This window comes from Protopterus annectens, chromosome 10.part0, assembly GCF_019279795.1.
Source record: "Protopterus annectens isolate FY-2018-M chromosome 10.part0, PAN1.0, whole genome shotgun sequence".
Lineage (NCBI taxonomy): Eukaryota > Metazoa > Chordata > Ceratodontiformes > Protopteridae > Protopterus > Protopterus annectens.
Window position 1 is genome coordinate 1,253,826,152 of NC_056744.1, and position 14,637 is coordinate 1,253,840,788.

Genomic DNA, 14,637 nt, shown 5'->3' on the forward strand with positions numbered 1-14,637 from the left:
TTAATGACCCTTAGACTGTACTGTTGCTAGAATTTTACTACTATTATTGTGGAATGTAAAAGTTCACTTGTAATTCACTGTTAAGGACTCTTAGACTGTACAGATGCTAGATTTTATTTTTATTTTTTGTACTGTAGAATGACTTTTTTGCTTTGTGTGTGTATATGCTAATATGTTTGGCATTGTTATTGGAGCTTTTCTCCCTGTGCCTGCACTGAACATGGGTTGTTTTTAGGCTCAGTGGACATCACTGGTCATCAAACTGAAACAAGCAAATAAATAAATAAAAGATAAATACATTTTATTTTAATAGGTTCAGCGTTGTGAATAAATACACAACTGCCATTCCAAATGTTGATAGTAAACCTATATATCTATATATATATATATATATATATATATATATATATATATATATATATATATATGTATATGTGTGTGTGTGTGTGTGTGTGTGTGTGTATATGTTTCTAAAGAACCTCACTGACCAATAGCCTAGTAAATACAAATAACTTAGAGATGGGCAGAATATTTACATGTTGCCCCTCTTCATGAGGGTAAAGGGTGCTAATCTCATGGTGAATTTACTGTACCCATTCATTCATCCAGATTTCACTTGAATAGTGTAAGAGAATTACTTTGCTTTATGTGGAGATGGAGCCAGTTGCAAAGAAGAGGCACTCTCTGTGATACCTATCCATCTTTCCATTATGTCATATTTATGTTGCAAAGATACTGATATCTCTTGAGCAGGTACTTATGCCCCCAGTGGACGTGTGAATATGCAGTAGGTCTGTTAAGTTAGGGTTTGTCGAGGCTCTGTACATGAAGCAGAGATCACTACTCAGTAGCATCTATGACAGTGGGAAGAAAGACAAGGCTTTGAGAAGCTTTGCATATTTTTTATGATTTAGACCTTTGATTTCTTAATAAAAAGCATTGTGAGAATTTAGGTTGTGTTAAATGTTTGGATAAGTACATACAGAAGGGAGCACCATATGTACTGATCTGCCTAATGAGTGCAAAATACACTGGAATGATCACATCCCTGGAATTGGATGTCATACTCTTAGTAATAAGCTGTGTTATGAAAAATGGCTTTTTCAGAAGAGACAATATTTAGTGATCAAAGGACAACTGATTGTCGACATAGCTTCTCAGGACCATAACTACTAGATCAATTGTCAGGAATGTGATATCAGTGTGATAGTTACATGAGACTTCTTGCCGACTAAAGGATAATACTATACATTTCTTGGGTAACCATTTGAAATACTGGGACCTATTTTATCCAGTCCTGAAATACAGGGACTGAATGGCCAAAAAACTATGCTTGCATATACCAAATCAAAGATGGCCATTTACTGGTATATTTTCTTTTCTGTGAGGTATGGTGATCTTGGAGTCAGTTTATATAAGTTTGAGGCGTTTAAAAGAGAAGCACAGCAATGAATATTTGCACTTCTCTGCATTTTTTAGACTTTTTTTTTTCAGTCTGTCAGCACTCATCATTACAAGTATGACATGTCAGTAGACAGTCTATTTCATGGTATTTAGTTTTAGTCCATGGATTTGACACCAGCTGTTGGTTTTGGAAAGTTATTGGATAACCTTCATGTCCACTAGAGAGCTTATGATGGCACCAAGTTTACAGTCATATGCAAACCTGATCAGTTGTAAACCATTAACAGTAGCTTTAATCTTTGAGAAGTACATGACAAAGAACAGTGGCCCAATGACTGAACCATGGGGTACACTACTATTGACAGGTCTTTTGGAGGAAGTAAAGCAGACCACAGTAATTTCCAGGCTTCTATTTGTGAGCCAATTTGCTGTGCAATGAGTTACATGGGGATTAAAATTTAGCTGGGATGGTTTATCAATGATACCTATGTGTGGGATGGTGCCAGCTACCTTTGTGAGGTCTAGCTATGTAGTGTATACTGATTTGCCCTCATCCATTGCTTTAGAAACATTATCACAGAAGTCAGTCAGGCAGGATCTGCCTTTGACATATCTGAACTGGCAAGGGTTGAGAGTTTGGAGGACACCTATGCCCATACTTCTTAATTCCATAATGATCTTTTCCACAGACTTACAGATGAGTCTGGCCAGACTTATCAATCTATAATTTCCCAAGTCCATTAATGCCCACCTGAATGCAAGGGGATAGCAGTTACTGTCCTTGATTTATCCAGTACAAAGCCTGTTCGTGGGCTGACAATGAATAGCTTCAGAAGGGAGTCTAACAGGTCCTATTTCAGGCTGGCCAGTAAGCAGTCTACTATGTTATTCTGTCCCATAGAAGCAGTGTTCTTGGCCATGGATAGTGCCTTGAGGACTTGTTCATGGGGGATTTGAGGGTTCTGTAGATGTAGATATCAGACCTGTGAATGCAGGAGGGTGAATTAGAACTAAATCTATCTGCTTGTAGATCGGCTATGTCATCTGGGTCCAACTATGTCATATCATTTACAATTAGCTTGAAGCAGTGCTGGACATTTTTTATAATGTTTCTAACATACTTAAAGAAGGCTTTTTGGTTGACTTTTGCCTGGATCACAGTTTTAACCTTATATCTGACTTTGATTTTATTAGGGTCTGGACTTCCCTATTTCATTTAGCAAAAGTTTTTTTCATCTTGAGAGCTAAATTCTTTTTATATAAAACGAGTTTGTTTCTCTTCTTACTTTTTTAATTTTTTTTAATTTTATTTTGACATTTGTAACTGGGATAATTCTGACTGGGCAGGGTCCCTTTTCAGTGGAGAAAAGTTCCACACACACAAAAAAGTAAATAGGAAGTCTAAACAAGGATATAAAGTTAACACACAAAGTAAATTATAACATATGCTAGATGAGTAAATTACAAAAATAATATTAACATAAGGGATATGTACTGAGGACTAGAACATAAAATCAAACTTACTGTAACAGATGAACTTATTGTTGACTAATTAAATGGATAATTAGGTGAAATAATAAGGCAGACTTAGAACAGAGTTAGGGAAAGGAAAAAGATGGTAGTACAAGACAGAGAAGTTGTGCTTAGATTAGAGAAGGGTGATAGTGATGAGGGTGTAGGTAAGTAATGAGAGAAATATATAGGTGAGGGGTGAATGTGAATGAGGTCAGTAATACAGTAATGTGTTGAGGAGGGCTAGAGAGGAAAAGGTTAGTGGTCAGTTAGGCAAGATAAGAGTAGAGGAGAGGAAGAATTTTACAGCATGTTTATTTTTAAAATTGGCATTGTATTTACTTTGGAAGGAGACAGATGCATCTATGCAGCTTTTCAGAAGTGCATAGACATTGGCAATAGAGGATTCTACAGAAGAAGTTGGGATAGCAAGTTGGAATGGAATGTTGGATTTAGGTAGGTTATTTAGTTTCAGTAGGTTAGCCTTGGCTTAATTTCTGACTCCCCGGGTACTGGATGATGCTTCTAGCTTCAGTCTTATGGTTTACTGGTCTGGTTTGTGCTCCAGTAGGGAGTTATAATTGGTAGGGATCAAAAATGGCCCATATTGGTGAGGACTGAATCCAAGATTTGATTGCCCTTGGTTGGGGTGAGGAATAGCTGGTCCATAGAGTTTGTATTGATGAAATCCAGAAATCTCTGGACACACATTTTAGCTGATGGGTACATCTCCCAGTTAATGTAGGAGTAGCTGAAATTCCTTAAGAGAATGGTGTTTGGCTTAATGCAGAGACTAGTTAGGTAAGAGCTATAAGCTAAGGAAAGCACAGGCGGGGGTTCTTTAGTTAGCCAGGATGTGATAAGAGGACTTGTTTAAGGTAAAGTGGATGTGGTGGAGGTCCAGAATGTTATCTTGTTTAACTAGTCTAGAGATTTAATTATTTTATTTAAAAATTTGGGGACACTACTGACTTTAGTGTCTTCATCTAGTGAGGTGAGCCTGAATGTGTGATACAGTGAATATATTGAATTTTTCCATTGTGAGGAGTATTTGTAGGGAGTGGAGTTTTTTTAAGGCTTCTAGCATTGAGCAGTGATGCATATATGTTATCCAGATTCTATTTTGTTGTGTTGTAGTACTATGAGTGGTTGTTTTTTTAATGGATGTGAATATGTGGGTGTAGTTTATATATAAAAATGGATGGTAAAGAAATGTTTTTATTCTAATTAAGTTCCAAGCTGAATTTAAGAATGAAAGCTCTTAATAAATTATGACAACCTGTCAGCAGCAACATTTTTGTTATTTTATGGTTTTCACTTTACATTGGTAGTGAACATTTTTGGTTTTGATTACCGGTATTGCTAACACCAAATGATGTCACAGGAATAATACAATGAACAGTACAACGAGGAAGGACTTGGCAGTACCCTCTTGTTGATACTGTTGGTGGTATTTACTGACTCAAGTATCCTGTAAAATGGATCACTTATTGTACAAATGATCTTCATTTGTTTTGAGGTATGGTTTCCTCTCATAACGCTGCTTCGGGTAAAGGAGGTTATAATGTATCAATTGATTTAAATGTATCTAAAATGTTCCTTTTGACTCAACATTTGTTTCCATCCCAATTTATTTGGACTTTTAAACAAAATGTATCTATTCTCAAAAAACATAATTATTCATCTGCAAGCTTGCACATATACTTAAATAATGCACTTGATTCTTACCAGCAGATGTTGGCATTTTTGGACTGTTAAATTGGAAGCATTATTTTTTCCTGGCTTAAATGAGTATTAAAGGAATGGGGTTTTATGGTAATATACCTTTAAAAAAATAATTGGGTTGTGATGTTAGTAACAGGAAGCAATAAATTGTTTGAAGTCTGAATTTCTGGGTTACCATATTGGAAAAGGCTTTTGCTGAAACCAATTAATGGTTTGAAATAATTGTGTTTATAGTTTGAATAAAGCTTGTTATATTGGCTTCTGTTGTGCATTGGTGTTACGTCTTTATATGATGGACCATTTTTTTCCATGCAGTACTACCTTTCATATATGAGTTTTGACTGTCCAATAAGTTTGATGCCCATATTAGATGTTGGGCAGATGTTTTAAACATTTTGTATTGCAGCTGCTGTCATAACCAAGTAATTCAAGACACTGCTCTGATTTTAAGTAAAGCTTTTTTTCTGTAAAGGAAGATCTGCTGTTACTAGTTTGATAGATTTTTATGAACCACTAGTCTAGCTATAGACACAGGATTTTTAGTAGGAGTCAAATACCTTGATTTAAGCAAGCCTTTTAATAGTCTTTCTCATCATGTAACTATAAGAAACCTAAAGAGAAATGATGTTAGCTATTATGTTAGGAAATGAACTGAAAACTGTCTTAAGGGTAGTACTCAACAGACAGGAGTTAATGGTACCTATTCTGATAGATTATAGTTGAAATTAGGAGTCCCACAAGGGTCAATATTGTATCCTTACTTAGGAGTCCCACAAGGGTCGACACTGTATCCTTACGTATTCAGCTTGGTAATAGCTATAGACACTAAATGCTGATTGAATAAAGTCACAGACAACTGTAAGGTTGGATTTATGTTAACATGAGAAGGTGATAAAATACATGTAATTAACTATATATGGGCAATATGTCCAAATGGGTCAAAGAAAATTGCCTTAAATTTAATTGTGGAAAATGCAATGTTATGTACTATGGTAACAGATTTCTTAGGCAAACAATTGGTTTTGATGGTATAGCCTTATCTGTAGTTGATGGAATACTTGACTTTGGTATTACTGCCATTAATAACTTGTATTTTGTTAAACATCTGACTGATATAAGGAACAAAACTAAGAGACAATTAGGGTGTTTATTGAAAAACATTTGCTGTGCTGTATAATATGTATATTAGACCAATACTTGAATGCAACAACTCTATTTGTTTACATAAGGCTCATTTAAGTAAGTTAGAACAAGGACAAAGAAGGTTCACCAAGTGTATTCCATTTCTTAAAATGCTGAGTTATAAGGAAAGATGTCAGAGTTTGCATCTTTTTACACTTTGTTGCACACATTATTTGGGGAAAGCAATTCTTGCATGTAACATATATAAGGATGAAATGTTGCAAGCACTGTTTAATCTTGGCTTTAGTTGTACTCCAGTCATTCATAAATATTTCAGTTTGAACTAGAGTATATACACACACACACACACACACACACACACACACACACATATATATATATATATATATATATATATATTGGGAAGAAGGTTCATCAAAGAGATTATCCTAAGAATTTGGAATGTAAATACAAAAGAAATTAGGAGAAAAAGAGCATAAGTCTGTTTACGGTTCTGTTGGATAAATGGATGAGTGATACATTTTTTTATCTAAATTTTTGCAGTAAGTGAAAATACAGCTTACAGCTGCTTCACTGGAGACCAAGCTTATGAACTTACAAGTTTATATATATGTAAGATATAAAACATGCCCTCATATTAGGAAATGTAGTTACCCTTTGCAGTTATGGTGCTATTTGTAAAGACTGCTGGGTAGTAACATATGAACATTGACTTATGAAATATATAACTAACTTAACATATTCCCAAAGTATTAAACAAAAGGATCTGTATGTTTACTTCACAGTATGTCAGACCATGCAAAGGGTTTTATCATTTTTTTTAAATTACCACTATGCTGCCTGTTTTGCCATAAGCAATATTCTTGTGCATTAAATTTGAGCATATTTTAGCCATAAAACTGCATGAAAAGTACATTGAAAGGTAGAAAAGGAATGAAGTTTGACTAACACTCTGCTCATTGACTTCTACATATGTTATGAATCTAAATGGGGTTATAATATTTTATCATCTTTTAAGTCCATAATGTGATTTATTGCAATGGGTAAATCTCCTTGATTAATATATTAGATGTATCGACCAGAGAGTGATTTATTACAGTATTTAAATCTCCTTTGATTAATATATAGATGACTTGAGTAAATGAATTCCTGCATAACCATGGCAATAAACTCAGACTAAGGAAACTGAATCTACAATGAATATATACAATTTAAAAAAAAATGATTTTAATTACAGCAATTCTACACTCATTTTCAAAGTGGATTTATAAACAAATCCGATGAGGTAACATGCTGAATATTAAGACATTTTTTAAAGTGGAATTCATGTATTTTATATTAAAATACAACACATTAAACATCTAAAAAATGTGATCTGAAAAATTGCCACAAACAGCCTTACCAGTAACAATTTAAATGTGATTGTAGTTGTCTGTTGTACATTAGGACTACCTACATAACACTTCTATTCAAAATTGTAGAAAAGAGAAAAAAAAATCAATGTAATTTCAGAAAAAAGATTCTGAAAAGCAGGCAGTGTGAGAATTACAAATTACAACAGTAAAAAATAATATGCTAATAGTAAGTAAATAGTGTATGTCAAAACTTGTAATGATATTAAAGCAGTTTTAGAAGCAGAGGCATAACTAGGATGGGGAAAAGGGCTCACCTGCCATGGGTGTAAGGTGTTAGGAGGTATGATTGTCAGATACTGATAGGTCAGTAGTGCAGTACCAGCATTCATGTCTACAGTAGTATTCAAAAATGCTCTTCAGGGATTCCTTGTGGTAAAATCTGTAGCTGTTACAAAGTAAAAAGAGCTTTTTTTCACCTTTTTACATTCGGGGTGCACCTGTATGTATATACTAACTTTAAGATTACTGTATCATGGAGTAAGGGAAGGTACCTCAACATTAGATTTACTAAATAGTCCCATTTTTACATGCTAAGTTTGTTGTTCTAGTTATCTCATTTGTGATCTTTGGACTTTCAACAGGAAACCCAAGGATGTTGCTTTATGTAAAATAATCTTTCTATCCTTAATTATAGCTACACTCATTTTCTCCCAATATTTTTCTTCAGGAAAAAAATAAGAGAATAAACACTGTTTAATACATGGATTATATTGAACAGACAACTTTTAACAACACTGAAACTAAATCAAGCTATTTACATTATAGGCCTGAAAAATGTTTTAATAGTACAAATATTTTAAGAGAAAATCTTTCAGTGAAACAAACAAATAATGATTAAACAGTGTTAAAATTCAGTTCAGAAAGTCTCAATTAGGTTTGAAACCTTTGTCCAGTGGTGGCTGGTGACTTCAAATCAAAGGGGGGATGCAGGAGACAGTTGAATGGGTGGGCCAATGGAAAAGGGTGTGATCAAATAGAAATGGGTGGAGCTATGCTCACAACCACAAAAACTGGAACTTTAATTAAATACACTGCCCTGGGTGCCAAGTTGTCTTTATGAGAGTCAAATCAAGACAAAATGAAGTGTAGAAGAAAAAAATATTTCAATGCATTGGTTACATGACAGCTTACTTAATATCTAGATGAAACAAAAAGATTGTGAGGCATGAAAAAATAAATTATTTTTTAAATACATTACTGGAATGCCAGTCAAAATCAAGTATAAAAAAACAAGCAGCACTCAACTCAAACAACTTCTCCTTGCACTGCAGTAATAATTATAATTTATATTCAGCTTTATAAAACTACCAAATAACATGCTGAAAGTAGCAATCTCTGTGATAGCCCCACTTGTAAAAATGTTTCTTATCCAGAAAAGACCTGCTGCCTGACAACTATTTACTTGTTTCATGGGGATAACATGATCAAAGTAAAAAATGAACAGCAAACAAGAAACGAGCTCAAGATAAATTGCTTAAAGGATTACTGCACAAATTATGGACCACTCATGATAAATTGGCATTCTGTTTAGTTTACTGGTAAAACCTGCAAAGATGACTGCAAGTCTCCAACAAATGTAGTGAGCTTCTGAAAATACTGTAATCTTATCCTTTATTACCAATACTGTCATATGCATTTCAATACCTAAAGCTTATACGTTATCTAGTTATATAAATATTTTCTGCATGACAACAAAAAGGCTTTCAGTGTTGGTAATTCTTTAACAGTATGCTTATTAAAGCTTACTTGCATCTTACAATCTCAGATAAGCTTACCTCATGGTCATTAAAGCATTGCTACTTAAACACAGAGCAACAGGCCGTGCAACAACATGTATTTTATGAATAATGATAAGCATAAATCAACAGTATAAAAATATGACAGAAAACCAGAACATTCTGCAAAATCAAGGACAGATGTAAAACCACTGTAGTACTTTTGTCTGCCTTGGATGGGGGGATACTCTGCACACTTACATAACTGCTCCTTGCCTTGCTTGGGCACATCCAGAGTCACTACACGGGAGAGTGGGTTGCAACAAGTATGTCACAATTTGAAATGTCTCTGGCTAATGGTGATGGCCCTGACACATTTGTCATACGTCAGAGCAAGAAATCTGGACAAAGCCATAAATAGAAGTGGGACAAAGGCCCAAAAATAAGGACAGTTTTTAAATATTGCTCTTATAAACTTAGAAAGATAATAGAATAGCAGGTCTTCCATTAGTATGAATTTTCTGAAGGGTATAAAATCAGAAACTCAAATGTCTGTCATTATTTTCCAACTTCAATCTTTAATGATTTAGCATTAATTTGCCAGAAAACCACAATTTTATGAAAAACGGACCAAAAATGTGATGCAAAAATATGAAATAGCCACACAATACAGCTGGGAACCTGGTAAAGAGGAGACACTTTTTAATATTAGTACTGTTAAGTTGAGCAGCTGACAAAATAAGACAATCTACATGCATTTCTGAAATAAAAACAATCTATAACTTTGATAATTACAATTATTTCTTAATTGTAAACCCTCCGCATTTTTTTCCAAAACTGTCATTTTGCAGAGGGATTATTAGGGGGAGAGCGATATTTTGAGCCAAAGTCAGGGACAGTTGAGAGGTGTGGATATACCTAATTCTATAAAGCAATTTATTTGTGCGTACCTCTCAACCTCCTAATTCAGGAAATCTGGACAAGGCCAAATATATTGGGGGAACTTGCAGACAGTACTAAAAATTGCTGTTGTATAAGTTTAGACAGTTGATAAAATGACAGGTCTTGATTTAGCATACATTTTTCTGAAGGGTATGAAGTCTGAAACTCAATGTCTGTCATTATTTAGAGACTTCACTCTTAAATTATTTGCTAGAAAGCCACAAATTTTATGAGGAACAAACCAAAAATAAGAAGCAAAAATCTATTCATGCTGAGAAAATCTGGACAGTTAAGAGGTATAGTTCAGCCAGGGCTGTCTTTGAGTTTGCCACCCTTCCCCCCCTTACAAAATCATGGTCGAATGGGGCCTCCCCTCTGCAGCCATTCCAATGTCCCATTACTTGGCTATTTGACTCCATTTACCATAAGCACTGTAATGTGCATACTGCTTTACTTCTAAGATGATTTGGATTTCATTTAAAAGTTTTATTTTACATTTTACAGCACAAACACTAATAGACCTCTGCTAAACAAAGCAATGCAGTCTCACAATGAAAATAGACTTAGCATTAAAACTTCTCTGCCCTTGAAACTCAAATTCATTGAAACAGCATTGAAACCCACATTGAAAGAAAATGTATCTGGCCAGTGGCAGATAAAGATTAACTTTGGGCTGTTTTCAAATCACAGACCCCTTGCACAGGAAACGTACATGTGTTCAGTGATGCACCTTCCTGACTGTATTAAATTATATTCCTTGTATAATACAGTACAGTTATTAGAGGCCGTTTTAAATTTATTGTTTTGAACATTTTTCCAGTAAACAATGAATCAAAATGCATGCACCAATAATGACAAAACTGCCCAATTCACAACATTTCCATCATAAAAGTCTACTCAAATTTCTACAATCCACCAGTATCAGTAAATATCCACAATCTCTGCAGACATAAAAGTCATCTAACTAATTCCACATTAAAGAGATATGTAACTAATGAAGAGGTTGCTGCTAGCAAACAACATTATATTTCAATGTTTTATCTACAAATAACATGCCTGTTGCCCTTGAGGAATAAATTGCCCATGTTACATTAAAAAAATGATATGCTATTAATATTGTAATAGGGAATGGATAGCAAACCTGATAATGGGTTGATAGTTACTAGGTATCTCCGTCAAAGAGGATATTCTCAGGACTGCAGCATCCACCTGCTTTAAAAGTAAAACACAGTATAGTATCAGCAATGCATCTATATACTGTGGGAGTAGAACCCACAGCCTTCTGCATCAAAAGCAAGTACACTACATGTTGTGCTATTAACAATGCAAGCAGACTCAGCATAAGCAGCACTAAACTTCTCTTCCCCTGAAGCTCTTAGCTCCTTGTAAAATCCACTCAACACTCAACTGTATCTCTCAACTTTGCAGCACATGAGCACAAGAAATCTGGAAAAAGTGAAAATTTATTGAGGGGGGGACAAAAACCCAAAAACCAGGGGCACATTTTAAACATTGCTTGTATAACCTTGTGCTACTGCCATGCATTTCACTGTCAATTCTTAAACCCAGGACCTTATGCACTACAGTCAGAGCAACATACCACTATGCCAAATCAGCTGTTTCTTGAAAGACAGGAAGACTGAAATTTAAATGGCTATCATTTAGTGAATTCAATTCTCACCATAGCTCTCAACCTCTTAGCACAAAACACCTGGACAAAGCCAATAATGGCAGAATACAGCCCCCAAACATATTCAGTTCTCACCATAGCTCTCAACTTCTTAGCACAAATAAACCTGCACAAAGCCATTAATCGGGGAATACAGCACCAAAATAGGGACAAATTTCAAATATTGATCTTATAAATTTAAAATGTTTTGTTACCGTGTACTTTCTGAAGAATATGGAGTCTGAAATTCAAATGTCTGAGAATCCAGAAAACTCAAAAACCACATATTTTATGAGGAATAGAACAGAACAAAAATATGAGGCAAAAATCTGAATGCTTTTCACAAGTGGTGGTGGGTAGGGAATTCAAGTTCTTGCTACCTGCACCCAAGGTTGAGGGTTTGAACCCGAGTTGCTCTCTCTAGCCACCAGTTATAGTTAACTCGGGCATTTCACTCACAGACACACACACACACACACACACACACACACACACACACACACACACACACACACACACACACACACACACACACACACACACACACACACACACACACACCACTAAAGCAAGTACCTGGAGATCACTTCATTCTTGGTGCTGGAATTCTCATTCTGAAACATTCACAGACTGCAGACCTTGCAGTCCAAGCCCCTTCCAGTCTATGCAGTTGTAACTGCATAGACTTCTGGAGCATCTGTAAGACTGCTGCCTTCTTCTGAATGTGGACTGGTTAAACAGCAGTCCGGATTTGAGTTTCCACACATGTATGCATGAGTTCCAGGATTTTTTAAATTTTGGTTTTCATCTAGGGGCGCTGCAGTCCAATAGCATGAGCCACCACTGCCTTTGTCCATGGATTGTTAGTAAACCTCCTCAGATATATTCTAAGTTCTTTGGTTCTGACTTCCTTGTTTATGGTTTCTTATAGTAAGGAGAGAAATTCACCAAGACTCAGAGAGGTGGTAGAGGTCCATTTCCATGTAATACATTTCCTGGCTACTGCTAATATTGTCCATAATAAGTATGAATCTGATTTATTCAAAGAAACTGTTTCATCAACATTAAGAAAAATTAAAGTTTTAGTTAATGTGAAGTTATCTGAAAATGAAGCTGAAAGAAAATCATCAATATTGCTCCAAAAATTCCTTAGTTTTGAGCAATCATAGAAAATACGGAACCAATCTGCATTACATGATGTTAGACATCTCCAGCAAATTATGTTATTCGATTTTTTTGAATTTAGTAATTTTGTCAGGAGTATAAACACTTCCAAGTAAATACACTCTGATATTGACCCCAAGAAGTGAATTTTACTGACGATAGAATTTTAAATTTTTCTGTTTGGGAGAGACTATGAGGTAGGCCTTTAGTCATTGTGCTCCATTGCTTAGCTGTTAAAATGGACCTATAACTTAAGAACATTATGTATAATTTGGATACCAAATTGTCAAACTGTTGATCATTAAATAATATTTCAGATATGAGTGTGGTTAAGGGAGGTTGATCTAAAATATGAAGAGTTCTGAATAATTCTGCATAAGCCTTTAGAATAAATGATTACACTTTGTAGTAATAATCACTCTTTCGATGATAAGTTATAATCTTTTATAATTTGCTGAAATTGTAAAGTTTCCACATCTTTAATACATTGTTTCCAACAAATATAACTTTTAGTTTACCATTCATTAAAGATGTATGTGAAGTTTATTCGGAATTTTTTTTGTGATTTTAAAGGGGATTATTAGGTCAAACCAGGATTTGATATCTGCATTTGAGTATATTATTTTTCTAAAGATGTTAATGTTATTTAGATAGTTTAGTTTCGTGAGTGTTGTCATATTAAGAAGAAACCAGAACTTATTGGAGGGATGTTTGGAAGGAATTTTACATGACAGTGAGTTTTTATTCTGTATTATAACTATATGGAGATTTTTCCAATTTGAGTTGTAATTTGATTAAATCCAGTTTAATTTGCTTTTAAGTAATGATGCTTTGATACATCTTTCTAAGTCAGGGAATCTTAAACCACTACCATCCCAAGATCTAATAAGATGCGTATACACAATCCTATTTTTGTTTGGGTACCATAGGAAGTTTAATAACGTTTTATTTATGAGATTAATTTAATTATTCCCAGGATGGGTGTCTAGAACCAGAACAATATATAAAATATTTGGAAGGAGAGTCATTTTAACAATTGCAGTCTGTCCTCGAATGAAAAAAAACACATTGTTCAGCTACTTATATATGTATTTACCTGAGATGATATACTTTTAAAATTTGTGTCTCTTTTTTTTTCCAAGTGTTTGCATAAGGTTATCCCTAAGTAGTTTAGTGTATTAACTTGTTCTCCAATTATGCTTTGGTTAATTAGCTGAGATTTCCCTTTGTCATTAAGAATAACGGCTCTACTTCAGTAGATTGAACTTTTACAATTTCAAAGCTCATATCGCCGAGACCATATGATTGAACTTGTAAAAGTTCGAACACTGAAGAAAAAAGAAAAAAAAACACAAAAAACAAAACTAGATGTCTTTAGCAACCCCCCACATGGGAGGCTGCACTCCCCACACCCGATACTTAAATATAACAACTCCAAGATCACACTACATTGCGAAAAAGGGAAATCTTCCCAATCCACACTCTATGTGGCTCTCCATTCAGTCCAATCAAACTTTTACAAGTTCGAGCATAAGGTCTCAGCCATATGAGCTTCAAACTTGTAAAAGTTTGATCTACTGAAGGGCACCCAGAATAACATGTTTAGATTTTTGCTTATTAAAGTAGAAGCCTAAAATCTTTTGAAAGTTATTTGTTATTGTGTCTAGTTCTAATAATTCTTGATTTGACTTAGGTAAGGTAAGCAGAATATCATCCATAAATAGTGCTATTTTAGAATTGTATTGATTCTAAATATCAGTGCCTTTGATTTTAGATTATTTCTTACTGATGACATTAATATTTCTTTGACAAGGGCAAATAATATTGGGGATAAAGGGCAACCTTGTTTGGTGCCTTTGGTTATGGGAATGTACTTTGAAGTGAATGGGCCTAATCTGAAGTATGCCAAATTATCTTTATAAATAGCCTTTCTCATGGAGATGAAAGA